Source organism: Meriones unguiculatus, chromosome 2, assembly GCF_030254825.1.
Source record: "Meriones unguiculatus strain TT.TT164.6M chromosome 2, Bangor_MerUng_6.1, whole genome shotgun sequence".
Lineage (NCBI taxonomy): Eukaryota > Metazoa > Chordata > Mammalia > Rodentia > Muridae > Meriones > Meriones unguiculatus.
Genome location: NC_083350.1, coordinates 16,044,523 through 16,067,519, shown reverse-complemented (window position 1 = coordinate 16,067,519; position 22,997 = coordinate 16,044,523). Strand labels below are relative to the sequence as shown.

Sequence of the window (22,997 nt, the reverse complement as noted above, 5' to 3'; positions counted from 1 at the left end):
GGCTCAGGGAATGGGCAGCCTCGCAGGGTAATGAGCACTTGTGTCAGTTGCCACAGAAAGGACAGAGACCTCCCTTTGTCAGCACTGACTCAGCAGGGGGCCTGGACTTCCACCCCAGCCCAAAGGAAGCCAAGCTCTCCACAGTAATCACTTCAGAGAAGATTGGTCCCAGCTGAAATGAGTTGTACCTCAGTGTCACCAGAAGCCATGAAGGTCTGAGATGGAACAAAACAGCACAGGCTTAGTGGGGATCCTGAACAGCTTCTTCCTTACTTAGCAGTAACCAGGACCTGTTGTAAACATAGATAAATTGTATACGGTGACTGGAGGACCATCAGTGCCATCATAATGAGTTTTATCCTCTGAATACATTTCTTAAAATGAGGCAATAATAAAGGACTGGGTTTTTTTTCCCCATATAAAAAAGATCAGAAGCAAATGTTTTTATTATATTCATATTTTATTAACAGATGCATCAGTACATTTTTCTGTTACTACAACAAAATGCATAGGGATGGGAACTTTATGAAGAAAGAGTTTTATTTGACTCATAGCTTTGAACTGAAAGTCTAAATAGGAATCTGCTTCTGTACAGGCCTTATGGATACCTCAAGTCATAGCAGAGAGCATCATGGAAGAGTTTTGTGAGACAGAGAGATTACATAATGAAACTGGAAGTCAAGGCAGAAGGAAAGGACATGCTGGCTTGTTGTTGTTGTTGTTTACAGCAATACTCTTGTTTACTGCCTCTCACATCACCACAATAAGGACCAAACCCCAAACACACCACAGCAACACAATATCTAAAATATGTGAACTTATTTAAATAACTCATCAAACCAAGAGCTAGGAGGAGCCCCACTTGGATGAAGAAAGAGAATTACCATATGCTTTTGTGGGATGAGTAGGTACCTCCAGAAACAAATTCTCCACATCCTAATGCCTAGGTCAGCTTATTTAGAAAGTAGACCTGCGTGGGTAGAATTAAGATCTTCAGACAAGACCGTTCCTCACCCAGTAGCTCACTCTGTGAGGCAGGAGAGAGCACACGAACAGAAGGAAGTTCCCCTGAAGACAGAGAAGAGATTGGATGTATGCATCCAAAAGCCGAAAAGTGACTGGTGTCACAGTGAACATAAAAGGTTCCCCAAACACTCATGTGTTTGGTCCCCAGATGGTGGTACTGTTTGGGAGGCGTATCCTGTGAGAGGTAGTCCAACAGAAGTGGATCAAGACAGACAGGTAACATCTACCTCTGGCTCCAGTCCAGGCTCTCTACCTCTTGGTCTGGTCCTGCTACCAAGAAGTTACTCTGCATTTCAGTGAACATTCCTCTCTCCCTTAGCTGTTTCTCAAAGTACTACATCACAGAGATGAGGAATGGTGATGTGAAAAACTGAAAGGATGGAAGAAGATTCCCTCACGGAGATGTGAGAGGGAGCGTGGTCCTGCGAGCAACTTGAGATCAGATTCCAGTCTCCAGAATAGTAAGAAAACACATGTCTGCTGTTTTAAAATGTAAATCTCTCAAAACTTGCAACTTTAGGAAATCATCACATGAAAGCGATGATGACATCGACTAGATGAAAGAACTCTAGACTCTAACGGGGGTTGCTAAAGCAATTAAAGATGCTTCAAGGAAAATTTAGAAAATACTTAAACTGAAAACAAACTGAAAAATGATAGAACTAAATAACCAAATGGAAAATTTAGAACAAAAGTATATAATAACTGGAAGTTTTCCAATAAAATTCGTGGATTAACTCATCAGTAGAGTGAAGTGATGATAAAGAAAAAAAATAGTGAACATGAAAACAAAAATAATAGACATTTCCCAATTTTAATAACAGAGAGAAAATGATTTAAAAGGATCTGACCATGCTTTAACCAATTATACAGTATGTATGTCCATCAAGCCTCAGAAAGAGAAAAAAGGGGGAAGAAAGTAGGCTAACACCATTAGAAACTTAGCCAGGTGTGGTAGTACATGCCTTTAATCCCAGCACTTGGGTGGCTGAGGCAGGTGGATCTCTGTGAGTTGAGGCCAGCCTTGTCTACAAAGCCAGAGTCCAGGCCAGCCAGAGTTACACAAGAGAAACCCTGTCTCAAACAAAACAAAACAAAAAAGTTAGACAGGCCAAGTGTGATGGTTTCTGTCTCTAATCTTAGTGCATGAAAGTCTGCAGCAGGAGGATTACAAGTTCTAGGCTGGTATAAGATTTGTAGCAAAATCAAATAAAAATTCACTGTATCTTGGTGTAGTCACAACAGCTAATGGTGAAGATGGTAATAGCTGTTAGGCTCTGAGAACAGCATTTCACAACACCATGGATTTACAGGGGACCAGGACCAAGCCTTCCAAAAAAAGAAAGAGGTAAGAAGCAGTTTCCTTTTTAACTGGTTAGACTACAGACGTTCCTGGATAATGCAAAATATTATGTCAAAAATGCTTTTGGACCTCACCTACAAAGAGCATGCCTGAAAAACACTGTGCCCTAAGAGGTAGCAGCCATTTATCTCATGACTGTGTGGGGTCTGCAGTTCACTGCTCCTGCTGGCCTTCCCAGGAAAGACTCACACTGTTTATCACAAGCCCAGGTTAACAACAAAATCAAAATTCCGTGTTACCTTTACACCATCATATAGGAAAAGTCTCACTCAGACCATGGTAAGTTGGGGCCCGTGTGCACAGATGCAATAAAGCACAAATTGCTGCACGGACTTGAGACTAAGATGAGCATAATGATTCTATTCTAAGAAAAGCTTTACACTAATCAACAAGAAAATGTGTTAATAGATTGGCAGGTGTTGAAGACAAGATAAAAAAACAGAATCTGAGCTATAATCACATATGAGGAAAATGTAGCCATATATCAAAACATGACTCTTGGGGCTCCGGAGATTGCTCAGAGGTTAAGAGCACCTGTGGCTCTTTCAGAGAACCCGAGTTCAAGTCTAAGAACCCACATGGTGGCTCACAATTGTAAGTCCAGTTTCAGGGGATCTTCTGTCCTTTTCTGGGCTCTGGGGACACCTGCCATGTGTGTGGTGCACAGATACATATGCAGACAAAATACTTCTTTACATAAAATTTTAAAAAATTAAAAATGACTATTGAAGTAGGATCTAGTCAAGAATAAATCACTAGATTTATTCCTTTACTAATTTATGTCTCTACCAATGTAACCAGAAAAGTGGATTACTTGCATAATTTTGAACTTGAAGATAAGAACTTGAAAACTCGGAACAATTTCCAATTTGCTATTTTGGTTTAGCTTTTATTTGAAACTCACATAACCTATAAATCCTACTTAGATACTGGATAAGGAAGTCTATAAATTTTCACGCTTAAACTGGAAGATGCATCTATCAAAAGTGTCCCGCCGTCCTATTCTAGGTAAAGCCCTGTTAATCCACATGCCTGGCATTAAATTATTGCCACCAGAGGTAACCATGGTGAACAAAGAGAATGCACGCACATAATAAGAACGATAGCCAACTAGATTGTCAGTCTAAACAACACAAAATGTTTCCCCATGTGCACACGTCTACAAGCACACTCGTACACATCTGAGATCTCACCCCCTAAGCGGTATCTGGTGTAATCCCAGAGTGGACTCCGCCAAGGCGATACTCACGTAGGCTAAATGAAAGCAGATTCATCTGGGGAGAGTCCTGCTAGAGCTTCTACAGGAATTTTGCAGAGGCTCTCCGGGAACTCTTCCAACTTAGGGAATCTCTTGCTCAGTTGGAACAAATCTGTAATTGCAAGGTGTGCGGAGAAGGTCACAGCAATGTTGTTAGACAAGCCACCGTCAACATGCAAGGTGCCAGACCTGGTAACTCACACTGAAACGCTCTTGCCTCTAAATAGCAGGTGTTGCCCCAAATTACTCAGAAAAAATACATGAAGCTTTCAAACAGTTTAGAGCTCACAGCACATTTGCTGTTGTAAAAGAGAAGAAGAGAAGAAAACATCAACCCGGGCTTGGGATGTGAATCCTGCTCAGCGAGCCACTGGTGTGTGCTACAAGTCACATTATTTAGGACTGAGGAGGTGCCTCACTGCAGGAGTGCTGCCCTAGCATGTCTGAGCTCCAAGGTCACTCCTCATTGGGTGAAAAAAAAGGGGGGGAGCGGGGAGGATGAACAAGTAGGATCATTGCCTCCTCTGGTCAACCCTGACTCACGAGTTTGCCAATTATATAAGAGATGAGCAAAGTTCACATTAAAAGAATATTGGGGAACAGAACTTAAGTTAGCTGGTTGTAAACGAAACATTTAAAAGCAATGAAACTCTGAAACTCATGTAAGTCTTCAAAACATTTAGAGTTCCACTCAGACCTTATACCCGGCTGGCTTTGCTGAGTTGGTGACACTTTCTCCTGTCCCACCAGATATGTGATTTCCACCTTGAATTTTGGCTTAGCAGTCTTTGTCTGCCCCAATTGATGCATCTGGCTCTTTAAAGACTGACAGGAGTCAGCCACAGGAGTTAGTAGCATATTTTCCCACCCCGAACATGAGGAATTGGCATTTTCTTCTTGAACCCCTTTGGCTTCTCAGCCCTAGTAAGATCCCACCAGTGGAATCCACCAGGGTCGTATGGGGAAAGTAGGCTGTTAGTAAAGGCTGTTCTCGCCACCAGCTTCATGGCTTGCAAGGCAAGCTACAAAATGATATTTTTTTCTAATTCAGACATCACTAAGAACTTTAATATTAGGACATAAATGCATCAAACACAGCATAGGACCTTGGGCCACTGTCACTGTCCATAAAGCTGGCCTCACACACACTGGCCACATCCCCTGGGCTCTTGCTTGGGCCCACAGCTGTACCACAGGCTGTCTTTTCCTTGAAGATGCCCATTCATACCCCCCCTTCTTACCCTCTTCCACATGGCCAACACTGCCCACTCACCTCTACAAGAAAGCCACTGTGAGTCTCCTTGTTGGGAAGCCGGCAATGAGGAGTCTCCAGCGAGGCCTGCAGTAGCAGCAGATAAGGAAGGTGCTTGGTTTAAGTCCCAGGTGTCCCCACCTCAATAAATAACACTTGTCTTCATTCGCTACCACTGTCCCACAACCAAAAAAAGACCCTGTGGCAAAGGCTGGACCACCAAAACTTCATTTGAAGTGTGATGGCAAGGGGCAGGTGCGAGACGCAAGGACTGATATAGGGAAGGGACATGGGGACACAGGGAAAGACACAGCTAAGTTGCCCCAAAACAGATGGCTGGTACTTGAAAAAATATAGCTCAGAAGCATCCACTAGGGAAAAGAAAGGGAATGTGTTCATTTATTCATTCCAGTGGCCAGAAGCAGCCCTTTGAGCCGCATGCTTCTGGGAATTTAAGTATAATAGGCAGTTCTAGCCTAGGAGAGGAGAGGTTATACCTGCACTGCTGATTGGTACAGCAGGGCCAGTTGCAACAATATAAACCTAAGCAAAATCGGGGCCCAGAGAATTTGCCGAGCCCCCATCCAGTCCAAAGAGGAAAAACAGACTTAAATGCATGTAGATTAGAGCCTGGCTCAGAACAATCTGACAATAATGGTGGCCGGCATCTCCAAGGGCAGTGATATCGAGCAGGCCCTTCACTCCCCAAGGCTGCACATATGATCTGGCAGAACACCAGGTACCCTCCTTCCTCTGCCAGATGGAGCATGTCTTGGAGCATCTTCAGCTCTGATGGCACACAAGGTCAGTGACTCTCCACTGTTTGTGTCTCTGGGTGTTTATCCTCTTTTTCCCTTGCAGAGCCCTGTTTAAAAATAAGCAAAGTACTATCAAACGTGTGCAGTTGAAGAATTGGCTCAGAAATGTTTGGATTTTTCCTTCTTTCACTACCTTCTAAGAAGATAGCTATTCAACGAATGAGGTCATAAATACCTTAAAATTTCTTCAGTCCAAATATAAAGTAAAACAATAAAACAAGTAACCACTGATGGAAGGGCATCAGGGGACCCAGGGATCTGATCAGCCCAAGATAACCAAGACAATCTTCCAAACCACAAGAGACACCGCAATTGTTCTGTGGAAGAGTTTGGTTGAATTCAAAGTCATTAAAACCTGAGGGAGCCTCAGGCTTTGCATTGTTCCCCTTCTTTCCCAGAGAAACCTTCTCACTTCTTTCCCTGCCCCTGTAGAGCAGTATAAAGATTTACAAGAAAATCCAGGAATGGAATGTTCTAGTTAACTTAATTTTCTAGATAAAGAAGGCCAACTTCTAACTAACTTTTATGTTCTATGAAGTTTCCAAAGTCTACTCCTCTCCATCCCAAAGTGGCCTTGAGAAGGTGGATTAGGTCCTTTGTTTTAGAATGCAGCCTCTTCCACATTTTAGGAAACTTTATTTTCAACACTAAAGAGAAGTTGTGTAATAACAAATGGGAAATGTTTGTGAGCCAGGAATCCAACTCTCCAGTTTGTCACTTACTTCCTAAGTGGCAGTACCTAAATTACTTAACCTGTCCAAAAGTACCATTCAATTCATAAATGGAGGCAATCATGTCCATGCAATACACTATAGTTTGGATTAGCATCTCCCCAAGGCGCATGTGTTTAAAGGCTTGGTCTCCCGCACAGCTGTTGGGAGAGGATGAAGCCCTTGTCTCAGGTGTTGGTTGCTGTAATGCAAAGTTGGCTAACGCACCATAGACTTTGCATAAAGGCAACATGTGTTTGGTCAAGGCTTTCAATATGTCATGATTATCCTCTGGCTCACTGTCAGATGGTCTGTGCTGATGCCAGGAGGCCATCTAAGAGTTTCTGTATGGAAACAAATTCTTCAATATTTAAAAAAAAAAAAAAACTGCCGAGAAAACTATAGTCTTCTAAACTAGTCTCACAGATTTCGTAAGCATCTCTGTGAAAGATTTCATTAGGTCTTAAAGCAGAAGAGCACAAAAGGACCTCCATCCCGTGGTAGCTTGTGGGACACTGCAATCCCTCTCAACTCAAAGGTGCTGTCTAAGAAACTGGTCACAACTTAACATCTTTTCTACCAAACTCACCTCTTTAGATTAAAGCGTTTCTCCAGGATGTTCTGTACTTTGCCCCAAAGACAGAAAACAAGCCTCTCCTCAGACTTACTGCTCAGAACTCCCAGGGTCCAGTCTCTCTCCACTCTACAGTCAATGCTTAGATATCATCACAGCTTGGATCACAAACCTGTATTATTACCCCAATTACTGCTGCAGCATCACACTCAGACCTTCACTGCCTATACTCTCTTTGTTTAGCTCTTTTAAAAGCACTTAGCAATAATTATTTTCAGACATGCACACCCCCCAAGGCTTCCTATGTCTATGACTAACCAACTGACAAAGCATATAAACCAGAAACTTGGGGAACAATTGCACGGATACCCTCTCCTTTGTTTCCAAAGCATGAAGCCCTTCCAATACTAATCAGTGAGGTTCTTCTCCATTCATCTCTCTGAATCTCCACTGCCACGTCTCAATGTAGTTCAGCATCATTCTCTGATTAGGCAAACACTACCTAAATGATGGGCCTGCAAATCTTCTTACTCTGTGGCAGCCAAAGTCATGAGAAGAAGCAAAATCCGTTCATGATCCTCTTCTGATTCAGATTATTTCGATGGCTTCGCCTCTCTCCAGTGCACGCCCGACCACTCTGTCCTCTTACTCATCTGCTCTCAGCATCCTCCAGTTTACATGGGGCACTGTTCCCTTCCACTTACAGGCCTTTGGCAAAGCTGTCCTCCTGGGAAGAAATGATATCCTTGATCCTATTTCTCTTCACACAATTAATTCCTGGCCAAGATGATGCTGAGCCACCCTTTCTGTCGTTCAGCTAGTGTCCACAGACTTCTCTGTTCTGTGTAGAAGGTACTGTAATGGACCCTGTGGCAAAGACATGCATATGTAAAACAATCCAGTACCAAAAATAAACTATAATCTGGATGATCTAACTTATAGAATACTAAATATTCCTTGTGTGTCTGTTGGTTACATTTCAAGCCTTAAGGAAGATTTCCCTGTAGAGGAAAGCAAAACTTATCACTGTGATTAAGTTCTTAAGTTGGGTCTCAAAAGGCCTATTTGTTCCAAAGTATAAAATTATTGAATCCCAAAGTTGGAAAGGATTATACTATAACTGAAACTCTACACATTTGCCATGAAGAAAAGTAGAAAGGAGCATGTTTTGAGACTGGTAATGAAATGGCGCAGAAAGACAGTAGATTTAAATAAGAAATGCCTTCTTTATTTTGTCATTATCTTGGATGCTGGAGTTTGAGGAAAAGAAGAACAAATTAAGTAAGTTACCAGTGGGAGCTTCTGGGCATGGAGTGATGGCATGGCCACTCTGTGCCTCTGGTTCTTTTTCTACATTTAGTTTTAGAGAAGCGGCTTTTATTTCAGTTAATGTATTGTCAGACTATGTCTGGCAATCTTGCATTCATTTATATACCATAACTTGTTATTCAGTGGCCTGAGAACCAGAAAAAGACACTGTGTATGTGCCTTAATCAGAGAAATTTCTTGAGGGACTAAGCTAAGTCTGAATAGGTCAGCACAAAACAAAGTGCATCACAGGTCTGACACAATCCTCCTAAGAGAGAAAGAAAAATAAGAAATGCATATGTGTCTGAGAGGCCTCACCTTAGCCACCAGTCAAAGATGGAATGGATGAAGGAAGAACAGAAAGCAAGGACAAAATACACACACACTGCTCAAAAATTAAAAGTAGAGTCACCATATGATCCAGCAAGCCTAGTTCTAAGGATATGCCCAAGGAAACTGATATCAGGATATTAAAGAGACATTTGATGTCCATGACCATAGCAGCATTATTTCCACAGCTAAAACATGGGGAAAAAAAAATCTCTGGTGGTAAGTAAATACATAAATAATGGGACACACATGGAATTTCTTCAGCCTTAGTAAGGAAATCCTGACACGGCCAACAATGTGGATAGACTTTGAAAATATAACACTATGTGAAATAAGCCAGTCCAAACAGACAAATGTTGTATGATTCTGCTTCAGCGAGGTGATCAGTACACTCAGAGTGGGGTGTGCCAGGGAAAGGCAAATGGAAGGGGAGAGCTGTTTGATGGGTAGAGAGCTTCAGTTTTGGGAGATAAAAATCTTCAGGAGATCCATTTCAAAACAGTGTGGATAGGACCTACACTACCAGCTGGTAGTGTACGACTTAGAATTTTTAACCGAATTCAAAATAAAAATTAAAAATGAACAAAGATTGCAAATAGGTTCTAATTGAAATGGAATTATATCATCCCCCCCACCGTTGTCCTATCTCTCTTTTCTCCTCCCATGGCCCCACCAACTCTCAAGCTGACAGCCAGTTTCCCTGTCTTATTCTTGCATGCATATGTTATTTATGTGTGCACACATACATTATATACATGCATAAACACATACACACAATCTGAAGAGTCTGCTTTGCTGTCTCAGTGTATATGGCTTGCCATGTATGCCATACATACCCTCTCTCTCTACCTATCTATCTATAGAGTCTGTTTTGTTGTTTGCATGGTAAAGCCGAAAATTCTGGATTGTAAAACCAATAAGGAGACTATCTCCCTGGTGAGGCTAATTCTCCTTTCCCAGCAGTCATTATTTTCCTATAGTTCTCTTTTTGCATAGTATTTTCTGGTAGTATGGAAGCTAGACCACACAGAAGAGGCTTTCAGGTCAGATGCAGTCTAATTCATCCAAGTCTTGTGTCCTCATTGTCTTTAAAACAGGGGCCTGCCCTCAACCCCTGGGGAGCAACCAAGGGCTACATCAGTAACCTATAAAATTATTTTAGGAGTCACTGGGACTACTACCCGAGACAACCATTTGAAAGGATATTTTTATGCCTGGTTCTGGGAGTTTTGTTAGTTTATGGTTCTTGAGGTGAGTATTGTCAGCACAAGTGGCTTAAATTCCTTAATATGTAAAGCTAGAGATATAGATATGTAGCTATATAAATATGTACATATATGTACATACACATATGGGTGTTGTTGAATATTAGAAGTTTAATATTGATTTATCTTTTAGTTAAGCAGAGATTAACCCTAAACAAGCTGTGTACCCAAATCACCACACAGAGACGAGGATTTATTTAATTAAAGCACAATGCTGGGCAACAGTTACTCCATCCTAAACCTCCAAACCTGCAAAGTTTCATCCCAGTCAGATTTCCCACATTATACTTCCTTTTAGTCATATCTTAGGTCTGGTTCATCTCTCCTCATGGTTCCAAGTCCTCTCCTGCCCATCTCTCCTCTCCAACTCCTCCCACTCGCTTCCTTCTCCTCCCTTCCGGACCAGCATGCCCCACCCTATTCTCTCCATTGCTCAGAATCAACTGGTTGTTTTATTGAAATTACAGAAAGCAAATGGTAGCATGTTTACACAAACTTGAGACAGGTGATGCTTAGAATAAGTATCACAATGCAATGTCCATATTGAAGCCAGATAGTGGGGTGAGAAATCAGCATTTGAATGAACAAGGGTAAAGTGTATACATTATACAAGAACATTATTCCAAGATATGTGTGTATATAAATATACATATGTATATGTACATATTATTCCCCATTATTCTGTTTCCCACTTCGTATCACCTATGTCCTTCTGATACCCTCCTAAGCTATGGTCACTTTATGGTCTTCTGGCTTCTGTGTTTACTCCTTGTTATTGTGTGCTTGGATCTGAGGATCTGGAAATAAAAACCTTAGATGAGAGAACCCGTGGCATTTGTCCATCCATTTACAAGCAAATCTTATTATTTCATTTTCCTTCCCAGCTAAAGAGTATTCCACTGTGTGTGGATTTTCACCATTCATTCATCAACTGAAGGACATTTAGGTGGTTTCCATTTTTCTAGCTATTGCTACTGCAAATAGAGCAGTCATGAACATAGCTAAGCAACTATCTGTGGCGTAGGATGCTGAGTTTTGGGGCACATGCCAAGGAGTGGTATAGCTGGGTCACATTTGCTTTTACTTTTCTGAGTAATTTCCACACTGATTTCCAGAGTGGCTGCACCGATTTGCAGTCCCAAGAGTTAATGAAGATACTTATCTCTCCACAACATCACCAGCATTTGCTGTCACTTCTTTTGCTCATTAGTCCTTCTGACTGGGGTGAGAAGGAATCCAAATTTCTTTCGTTTTCATTTCTCTAACTGCTAAGAATGCTGAAAAGTTGGGGGGGGGGAGTATTTCTTAACCATTTTTATTTCTTCTATTGGAAACTGTTTAGATCCTTTTTTTTTTGCTTTGTTTTTGTTTTCTTCTCAATTTTTAAATTTTTTAAAATTTAGTTTTTTTATTATTTATTCATGTTGCATCCCAGTTGTAGCCCCTCCCTTGTCTCCGTCCAGTCTCACCCTCCCTCCCTTTTCCCCCATCCCCCTCCCCTAGACCACAGAAAGGGGGAGCCTTCCTCCCCCACCATCAAGTCTCATCAGAACTGCCTGGATCCTCTTCCTCTGTGACCTGACAAGGCCACCTCACCAGGGGAAAGTGATTAAAGAGCTGACAACAGAGTCCATTTAAGAGACAGCTCCTATTCCACTTACTAGGAAGCCCACATGAAGACTGAGCTGCCTATTGGCTACATCCAAGCAGTGGGGCCTAGGTCCTCTCCACGCATGGTCCTCGGTTGATGCATCAGTCTCTGCACCCCCACTCCACCCCCTGCCCAGCCCCAGATTTGTTGGCTTGGTTGGTCTCCTGGTAGAGTTCCTGTCCCCTCCAGGTCTTTCACCTTCCCCTTCTTTCATAACATTCCCTGCACTCTGCCCAAAGTTTGGGTGTGAGTCTCAGCATCTGCTTTGATCCTCTGCTGGGTGGAGTACTTCAGAGGACATTCTGTTTTCTTTTGTTTTTTTGAGACAGGATTTCTCTGTGTAGCCTTGACTGTCGTGGACTTGCTTTGTAGAACAGGCTAGCCTCAAACTCACAGAGATCCACCTGCCTCTGCCTCTCTGAGTGCTGATATGACAGGCTTGCACCAACACACCTGGCTTGTGTTTAGATTCTTAGCCCCCGTCTTACTTGTGTCATTTGTTTCCTTGATACTTTGGTTTTTGAATTCTTAGATATATTTTGGATATTAATTCTTTGGTTTTGTATAGCTAGTAAATATTTCTCCCATTCTATGGGTTTCTCCTTTACTTGATTGATTCCATTAGCTGTTCAGAAGCATATTTTTATGAGGTCCCAGTTGCCAATGATTGGCCTTAACTCCAGGGCAAATGGAGTCCTATCCAGAAAGTCCTTTCCTGCACCTCTATCTTGTAGGGTACAGCACGTGTTTCTTCTAGCAGTCTGGTGGTTGAATGAAAATGCCCTACATAGGCCCAAATATTTGAACGTCTACTCCCCAGCTGAGTCACTGTTTAGAGGATTAGGAAGAATGGCCTTGTCGGAGGAAGTGTGACACTGGTAGATGAGGTTTCAAAAGCCCACACCAAGTCCAGTTTCTCTCTCCTCCTCCTCCTCCTCCTCCTCCTCCTCCTCCTCCTCCTCCTCCTCCTCCTCCTCCTCCTCCTCCTCCTCTTCTTCTTTCTGCTGCCTGCAGACCAGGATGTAAAGTTCTCAAGCTCTCAGCTACTGTTCCAGCACTGTGCCTTCCTGCCACCACACTCCCCACCATGATGATAATGGACTAATCCTCTGAAACTGTACATAAGGCCAAAATTAAATGTGTTCTTTTATAAGAGTGGCCTTAGCCATGCTGTCTATTCACAGCAGTATAAGACTGACTAAGACAAGCAGTGTTTGTGGTTTCAGGTTTCAACTGAGATCTTTGATTCACCTAAATCTGATTTTTGCACAGGATGATAGACACGAATCTAATTCCATTCTTTTGCCTGTGGACATGCACTTTCCCCAGCATCATTCGGTGACAAGGCTGTCTTTTCTCCAGTGCACTTTTTTTTGCCTCTTTGTCAAATATCTTATGGCTGTAGTTAGAGTACTCATGTTTGGGTCTTCTGTTTTATTCCACTAGTCTACATGTTTGTATTTGTGCCAGTACCATATTGCTTTTGTTACCATAGCTTTATACTATATTTTAAATTTTGGAATATCAAGCCTTCCAGTATTACCCTTCTTGCTGATGACTATCCAAGGTCTTTCAAGGTATTTAGGACTTTTTTCTATTTCTTTGAAAAATGTTTTATGTATTTTGACTGAGATTATACTGAATCTGTAAATTGCTTTTGGTGGGATGGTCATTTTCACAGTATTAATTCTAACAACCCATGACCATAAAATATCTTTCCATTGTCTAATGTCTTTCTTAATCTCTTTCTTCAGATTTGAGGTTTTCACTGTATAAGGCTTTTACTTACTTAGTTATATGTATTGTAAGATATTTTATTGTCTTTGGCACTATTTTATTTTTAAATTATTTTATTATTATCATTTATTACAATTTATTCAATTTGTATCCGGCTGTGTCCCCTTCCCTTGTCTCTTCCCAATACCACCCTCCCTTCCCCCTCTCTCCCTATGCCCCTCCCCTAGTCCACTGATAGGTGAGGTCTTCTTCCCCTTCTATCTGACCCTAGCTTATCAGGTCTCATCAGGACTGGCTGCATTGTCTTCCTCTGGCCTGGCAAGGCTGCACCCCCAGGGAGAGGTTATCAGAGAGCCTATCACTGAGTTCATGCCAAAGAAAGCCCCTGCTCCCGTTATTAGGAACGCACTTGGAGACTGAGTCTATGGGCTACATCTAAGCCAGGGTTTTAGGTCCTCTCCATGCATTATTCTTGGTTGGGGTACTGAGACCAACAAAAAAAAAAAAAAAAAAAAAAAAAAAAAAAAAAAAAAGAGCCCTGGGGGCCCTGCAGGTTTTTGTGTCTTGTTAGTTGCTAACCTTGTTGATTGTAGAAGTTTTCTGACAGAATTTCAGGATCTCTAGTGCACAACATCACACCATCTACAAATACATATAAATTGACTTCCTTCTTACTTGTATCCCTTTAATACCTTATTTCTTAAGCTAGTGATTTTAGCACTCTATTGAAGTGGAATAGACAGATCTGTCTTGTTCCTGATTTTAATGGGATTATCTTATGTTTTTCTCTATTTAGGATAACCTTGGCCGTGGGATTGTCATATATAGTCTTTATATGTTGAGCTATGTTCCCTCTATTTCCGTCTTCTCTAAAACTTTTATCATGAAAGCATGTTGAATTTCATCACAGATGTTTTCTGCATCTATTGAGATGACCATGTAATTTATCTATAATTTCATATTTATGATTATTGTATTTATTGATTTATGTGTATTGAGACAACCCTCCATTTGATGGATAAGGCCAACATTATTATAGTAAAAGATCTCCTTGATATGTGCTCCTATTCAATTTGCTGATATGTTTTTTATGTCTTAATATCTTTTTAATTTGAATTTTATTTTTTAAATATAATTTTTATTTATTACAGTTTATTCACTTTGTATCCCAGCTGTATATAGCCCCACCCTAGTTCCCTCCCAATCCCACCTCCCTCCCTCCATCATCTCCTCCCATGCTCCTTCCCCAGTCCACTGATAGTGGGGGACCTCCTCCCTTTCCATCTGACTCTAGCCTATTAGGTCTCATCAGGACTGTCTGTCATTGTCTTCTTCTGTGGCCTGGTCAGGCTGCTCCCCCTTCAGGGGGAGGAGATCAAAGAGCCAGCCACTGAGTTCATGACAGAGACAACCCCTGCTCCCATTATTAGGGAGCCCATTTGAAGATTGAGCTGCCACTGGCTACTTCTGTGCAGGGGTTCTAGGCCATGTCCATGAGTGGTCCTTGGTTGGTGTAACAGTCTCAGAAAAGACCCCTCTGCCCAGATTTTTTGGTTCTGTTGCTCTCCTTGTGGAGCTCCTGACCCTTCCAGGTCTTTCTATCTCCCCCTTCTTTCATAAGATTCCCTGCACTCTGCCCAAAGTTTGGCTGTGAGTTTCAGCATCTGCTTTAATACCCTGCTGGGTAGAGCCTTTCAGAGGCCCTCTGTGGTAGGCTCCTGTCTTGTTCCTTATTTTCACCTTCATCCAATGTCTATCCCATTTGCCTTTCTGAATGAAGATTGATCATCTTACTGAGGTTCCTCCTTCTTGCTTAGCTTCTTTAGGTGTACAGGTTTAAGTATGATTATCCTATATTATGTCTAATATCCACTTATAAGTGAATATACACCATGTGTGTCTTTCTGCTTCTGGGATATCTCAGTCAGGATGATCTTTTCTAGATCCCACCATTTGCCTGCAAATTTTATGATTTCCTTGTTTTTAATTGCTGAGTAGTATTCCATTGTGAAAATGTACCACAATTTGTGTATCCATTCCTCAGTTGAGGGACATCTGGCTTGTTTCCAGATTCTGGCTATAACGAATAAAGCTGCTAAGAACATGGTTGAGCAAATGTCCTTATTGTATTCTTGAGCTTCTTTTGGATATACACCTAGGAGTGGTATAGCTGGATCTTGAGGAAGCACTATTCCTAATTGTCTGAGAGAGTGCCAGATTGATTTCCAGAGTGGTTGTACAAGTTTACATTCTCACCAGCAATGGAAGAGGGTTCCCCTTCTCCACATCCACTCCAGCATGTGTTGTCACTTGAGTTTTGGATCTTAACCATTCTGATGGGTGTAAGGTGAAATCTCAGTGTCATTTTGATTTGCATTTCCCTAATAACTAAGGACATTGAGCATTTCTGTAAGTGTTTCTCTGCCATTTGATATTCCTCTATTGAGAATTCTCTGTTTAGCTCCACACCCCATTTTTTAATTGGATTCCTTGATTTGTTGCTGTTTAACTTCTTGAGTTCTTTATATATACTGGATATTAGCCTTCTGTCAGATGCAGGGTTGGTGAAGATCCTTTCCTGGTCTATCTATAGGCTGTCGTTTTGTTCTGACACAGTGTCCTGGTTCAAAGTATTGCTTACAGTATTCTGTTTAGCATTTGCTGATTTGTTGTTGTTGGAGGAGGAGGAGATATGTTTCTTTCTTTCCTTCTTTCTTTCTTTTGTGTGTGTGTGTGTGTGTGTGTGTGTGTGTGTGTGTGTCTTGGATCATGGAAAGTTTTCTTTCGCCTTCTGCTGGGGACAGTTATATAGGTTGACAGTTGTAATCTTTCAGAACTTAGAGTGTATTACTCTAGGCTTTTTTGGCTTTCAGTGTTTCCATTGGGAAGTCAGGTACTATTTTGATGGATTTTTCTTTATATGTGACTTATTTTTTTGCAGCTTTCAATATTTTTTGTTCTGAATATTTAGTGTTTTGATTATGATATGCCATGAGATGTTTCTTTTATGTGTTGTCTTGGTATTCCTTATACTTCTTGTATCTGTATGGGTATGTTTTTCCCTAGTTGGAGGAAGTTTTCTTTTTGATCTTGTTGAAAATCTGGTCTATGTCATGGAACTGGGATTCTGCTCCTTCTTCTATGCCTGTAATTTGAAGATTTGCTCTTTTGATGGTGTCCTACATTTCCTGTATGTTCCATTCTTGAACTTTTATTTTGTATATCCTTTGCTTATTTCATTTATATACTTTATCATTAAAGTATTATATCTTCTGCTTGATTAGTTTCACTTGTAGGGCTTTCCCCAACTTCTGTAACTGAGATTATGAGTTTTATACTACCATCTTCATTTCAGCTAGTGCTCTCTTTGGTGTTTCTCTCCATTAAAGTCAATTTTAAAATTCTGAATAGCTTCATTCTTTTATCCAACTATGTATTTTTATTTTCTTGGACATTACTCAGCAATTTATTGTTTTCCTGTTGGAGTTCAAGTAAGTGTTCATGACTTCTTCAAATTCCTTGAATTTTTTTCACAAAGGTTATTACTGATTTTTCTTTTAAGTTCTGCTTCCTGGCATTCATCTAGGTAATTCTCATTAAAGAACATTTATATAGGGCTAGTGGGTTTGATAGAGACAAACTATTTTGGCCGTTCATGTTGTTTTTGTTTTTTGTGGTTTGACCTGGGCATGTGGACTTCTATCTCTCGTTGTGTGTCTGATGTGATAATCTATCCTTCCTTATACTTGGCCAGTGCAAGAGATACACAACATGAGCTAGGCCAGGCAAAGCTGCAGGTGGGCTTTTTAATTGGACCATGAAAAGATGGCCTCCAAACCGTGGGTCCCTAGCTAGGCTGAGCAAATGAGGTTAACAAATAAAGAGTGTTCATGGCCTCCAGCATGGAACTAGGCTTGTGGGTTTGCACATGGCTTCAGGTTCTAGAAAGGGCAGGATGAACAATAGATTTTTTAATGTACATTTTACTACAAGACAGGGATGTTAGTGGGGCAGGAAGAGTGACCTCAAGAAAGATGGAAAATGGGGACTAGAGAGATGACTCAGTCTATAATGTGTTTACATTACCAGCAGAGAGACTCCCATTCAATTCCAAGAACCCATGTTAAAAAAATAAAAAAACTGAGTGTAGTAGTCACACTCGAAATCATAGCACTGAGGAGGAAGAGACTGGCACATTTATACATCCACAGGTCTCAAGAACAGTTATCCTAGGGGACTAAGTGTGAACCAGGCAATTGACAAAGTCTGTCTCAAAGTAGGAGGCACCAGAATAAAAACACTCAGTGACGTCTCTGAACTCAAGATACACCACACAGACGGAAGGACATGAACATGTGCACTCACATACACACCAAATGAGTGGGCGACTGAAGGAGCAGAAACTTGAGAGAATAAATTTGGGGCTGAAATCTTTCCTAGAGCTTCACCACTTCTCCCTCAGGCACTGTTTCTTCCTGGAAAAAAAACAAAAACAAAAACTGCCCTCCATCTCCCTCTCTTGAAGCAAAGATCCCTGAAGGAAGGTATTCCTTTGTTGTTCCTACCTCTGATCTCTAAAGTATCATATTCACTGAAGTAACATGGACACTTAGTATTTGTGAAATGAAGTATGCAAATAAATGTGTAACATGGTGAATCACCATCCTTAAAACTCGAATTATAATAAAGAAATCTATTTTAAGACAGAGAATTTAGTTGAAAATAAATGCTGCAGATGATAAAACCCTTCCTTGTGTTCTAAGGTCAGCGATGCTGTGGTAGCTTGGAGGTGTTGCATAGTGGAGGGAGACGAGCTGACCTCTAACCCAGTGTCCATTCCACTCTGATGTTTTCTGCCAACTACATCGTGAATACTTGACTGTCGCACCACAACAAATATGACCCATTTTCCAATAATTAATATCTTACCGCATGCTCAAGGTCTGACTTCATTTGCAAGAATTTTCTTTTGACCTGTGATTCTGCTACTAAACAAAAAAACAAACAAACATACATACATACATACATACATACATACATACATACATGATACTCATTCTGAAAGTATCAATTTCTTGAAATTGCATCTTCTTTCTCCTTAAAAGTGTCTGTAATCATTCTCCACTCTGGAAGTTACTTTAATAAATAAACTTATTTTTTAAAAAACTACCATGGCCTCAACATTAACTTTTTAGTATCCTCTATCTGACAAATACTTAATAATATAAATTAAAGCATGTGTTCAGTAAATATGTGTGTGATAAAAGTAAGACCTTGAATTGAACCAACTTCTAAGTGGTGTTTCACATCTCTCCACTGAAGGAGAAAGAACTTTCTTTGAGTATAAATGAATAAAAATATAGAATAGATTTTTATATATATTTATTTATATAAATATATAGAATATATATTAGAATATTTGCCTATGGAATGAATAAAAGAAGCAAATAAAGGCCAGGCAGGTCTGGGGATGAAGAAGAATCCAGGTTTTTCAGGCCACCGGCTCAAGGCATCTTTCTGAGAACTGTAAATTACAGCACAGTTTAAGTCTCTAGGTTATCCAGATGTTTCTTTCTCCTCCGTGTCCTTGTGCTACCACCCAATGTGTTCACATATTTTATTGAGTTAGATGAAAGTCTCCCTCCTCCTGACAGCTTTATTACCCCAAGAAACCATTATCTCCTTCTAACTTAGAAAGTTAGACTCAATTGTTGGTGCAGTAACCAAACGGGAGTCAAAGACATTTATATGATTGATGTTCCCTTCAGAGAAAAACAGCTAAAAATATGACTACCTGGATAGTCCCATTTTTTTCCAGGTCTAAAGGTTAATAAGTTTACAATGTTATACAGAAAGACTGTTTTAAAAATCCAACAACAAAGAGGCTGTGTAAGTTGGATAACTCTTCTCAGGCAAATAATCATGAGCCCAAAATAGTCCTGAAATATGAACAAACTGGAGGATGTAAGTATTGTTATATCATAGACCGTTTAGGAATCCTATCATATCCGAAAGACAGTTCTACAATTTTTCCAACCCCCATCTCTAACAATCCTTCTCCCTCTTCTACATTGTCTCCTGAAAGATTAGGCTATGATAAAGATGTCACAATGGGGATGAGCACCCCACAAGCACTTATTCTCTGCATTTTAGCTAATTCAGTTATGGGTCTCTGCATTCACTGCCATCCCCTGCAAAGAGAAATTTCTCTGATGAGAGTTGAGAACTGGACTAACCTGTAGATATAAAGATGGGTGCTTAGAAGGCAGTATGGTACTGTGTCTATTTAGCAAAATATTAGTGGGTTCTTTCCTAGGATTTTTACTGTGGAAAACACAGTGGTCAACATATGATCTCCTTTCCTCAGCCATGGGTTCTTGGCCAAGCTTACAATAACTGGCATGAATTTTCTTCTTTGGAACAAGGGTTAAATCCAACTTTTGAAAGTGGTTAGTTACACTCATAACTTCCATGCCACTACTTCACCAGTGAACATATCTTGCCAAGCTAGCTATTTTTTGTACCTCACAGAGTTCACAGTTGGGTAAGACTGTTGGTGACTTTTCTTCCTCAGAAAACTAGCACTTTCTGGCATTATAAAAGCTAGTGAGAGGGTTTTTAATGGTTTCCACATGCATCTTTTCATTTATTTCTCTAAAAGTTCTGCACAGTAGATAATATCACCCCAACTTAATAAATGAGGTTCAAATGCCAAAGTTAAGAAGGTCAGAAATATAAAGTAAGCTCAAATATATTCTTCTGCCATTTTCACACTGGAACTAAGGAAAACTGTACTGTACTATATCAAGGGAAATTATTTTATAGAAACCCCTAGTAATATGATACGAAGAACCTCAAAGCCTTAATTGAATATTCTATACAAATTCTACCTCCTTCTAGGGAAAAATAAAGATGAAAGAAAGAAGACAGGTGTCTTGGTTAGGGTTTCTATCGCTGTGAAGTGATACCATGACCACATCAACTTTTACAAGAAAACATTACCTGGGGCTGGCTCATAGTTTAGAGGCTTAGTCCCTTGTTGTCACAGCAGAGAGCATGGTGACGCACAGCCAGACATGATTGTAGAGAGGATCTGAGAGTTCTACATCTGAATGAGTGGGCAGCATAAAGAGAGAGAGAGAGAGAGAGAGAGAGAGAGAGAGAGACTAGACTAGACTAGTTTGAGCATCTGAAACAATGCCCATCCCCAGTGACACACTTCCTCCAACAAAGCCACACCTCCTAATGGTGCCAATCCCTATGAACCTATGGGTGACCATTTTTATTTAAACCACCACACCAGGGGTACCTAATCTTCAAATCGGAAAAGAATATGTTTATCTTTCTCCCTTTTTATAAAGGATAGCCCATGCAAACACACTTAGGTAACCAATAATATCCATTATTAACAATATTAATAAAAATAGAAAGGGAAAATTGTCAGCACACGGAAAACAAATGATGAATAATAAAACCTGGAAAATGACATTGGTTAACCAGGAGAAAGACAAAGACCTGGGAAGGGAGGGGTCTATGAGCCACACTAAAAAACAGAAATCTTGTCCTCATAGCAGTTGGCTTCAGTTTAAAGATGGAGGTAAGGTTAAAAATGACATAATCAAAACAGTTCAGAAAAAAAAATAACACTAGCAGCAATATGGAGGGAGAGGGGAGTATCCATGGGACAAAACATGATATGAGATAAAAACACAAACAAGGAAATATAAATATAGAAAAAAGGCCATGGTCAAGAGATTAAAACAGACTCAAAGATACGGAGTCTGGGGAAGGAGGCATCAAACTAGGCAAATGATGTTGACATTCACAACCCTGAGAAGAAGCAGAGACAGTGCCATGGCTCAGTAGTCAAAGACACCTGACAACTTAAGTTCAGCCCCTGGAGCATGCTTGGTCTTAGAAGAAAAGCTACAAGTTGTCCTCTGACCCCCACATGTGCATCCTGGCACACACACACAAACACACACACACACACACACACAAATAAATGTGTAATGAATTTTTTTTAGTTTTCAACTTTTCTTTTATTAAATAAGATAAGTATATTTTATAAGTTTAAAGGCTTCTTAACACAATTTTATCCATACTCCTGGCTCCAGTAATAATTTGAAGTCTTCTGAGCTTATGATTGTGACAGTTAGCTTATGCATCAACAGGACTTTTTTTTTCTATAAGTACTCACAGAGCTGGTCAACCCTTATTGTTGGCTGTGCTGTGGGAGCACCTCTACATGAGGTAGGCACTGGATCTTCAGACTGGGTAAGGGCACTCCACCTTTGCAATCTGTGTGCACAACATGTAGACTCCTGATGTTTTGACCATGTAGGACAAAAAGGCAGATAGAGAATTCCCCTACTCTGCTTGCACTGGGAAGTCCATTTTCTCCTCTGCAGTGCTTAGTTCTTTTTTTTTTTTTTCATTGTCTTTTGGTGACCGTCAGTTTTGCATTTTTTAAATTATTTTTATTTTTATTAATTATAGTTTATTCACTTTGTATCCACCCTGTACCTCCTCCCTCCTCCCCTCTCAACCCCATTCTCCCTCTACCCTACCTGTGTTGCTCTCCCAGTCCATAAGGGAGGTCCTCCTCCCATTCCCTCTGATCCTAGTCTATCAGGTCTCATCAGCAGTGGCTGCAATTGTCTTCTTCTGTGGCCTATGTAAAGAAATTTTTTAAGAATGAGAAAAGAGCAATTGTAAAAAAAAAAAATTGAACTTTAAGCCACTATAAGCATATCAATACATACATCCAGTAAAAGGATATAAATATGACCACAGAGATCAAGAGAAAGTTGGTACTATTTTCTTTTTCTACGTGAACATAACTATAATAAAGTTAAACTTAGAATTTAAGCACCCCAAAAATTCTCCCAGAGCTCCTACAGCTGATAAACACCTTCAGCAAAATGGCTGGATACAAAATCAACTAAAAAAATCAGTAGCCCTCCTATATACAAAAGACAAACAGGCTGAGAAAGAAATTAGGTGAACAACATCCTTTACAATGGCCACAAAGGACATAAAGTACCTTGGTGTGACCCTAACCAAGAAAGTCAAAGACTTGTTTGAAAAAAAAATTCTAGTCTCTGAAGAAAGAATTAGGAGAAGATATCAGAAAATAGAAAGATCTCCCATGCTCATGGCTTGGCAGGATTAACATAGTAGAAATGGCCATTTTACCAAAAGCAATCTACAGATTCAATGCAATTCCCATCAAAATACCAACACAATTATTTACAGACCTTGAGAGAAAAATTCTCAACTTCATATGGAATAACAAGAAACCCAGAATTGCCAAAACAATACTCTACAATAAAAAATCTTCTGGAGGTATCTCCATCCCTGATATCAAGCGATACTATAGAGCAACATTACTAAAAACTGCATGGTACTGTCATAGAAACCGACTGGTGAATCAATGGAATCAAATAGAAGACCCTGAAATAAATCCACACACCTAGGGACACCTGATCTTTGAAAAAGATGCCAAAACCATACAATGGAAAAAAGATAGCATCTTCAACAAATGGTGCTGGTCTAACTGGATAGCTACATGTAGAAAAATGCAAATAGATCCATACTTATCACCCTGCACAAAACTAAAGTCCAAGTGTATCAAAGATCTCAACATAAAACCAGACACATTAAATCAGTTAGAAGAAAAAGTGGGGAAAAGCCTAGAACGCA

General features: G+C 40.3%; 1 long non-coding RNA gene across 1 annotated transcript; it reads right to left on the bottom strand.

Moving 5' to 3' along the window:
* Nucleotides 1-204: 204 nt before the first annotated feature.
* On the bottom strand, nucleotides 205-17,768 carry LOC132652095 (uncharacterized). Its single transcript, XR_009589585.1, has 6 exons — nucleotides 17,666-17,768; nucleotides 7,706-7,868; nucleotides 5,643-5,764; nucleotides 4,921-4,986; nucleotides 3,639-3,759; nucleotides 205-290 (listed from the first exon to the last, which is right to left on the bottom strand). It is a non-coding gene; the product is annotated as an uncharacterized LOC132652095 (long non-coding RNA).
* Nucleotides 17,769-22,997: the final 5,229 nt, after the last annotated feature.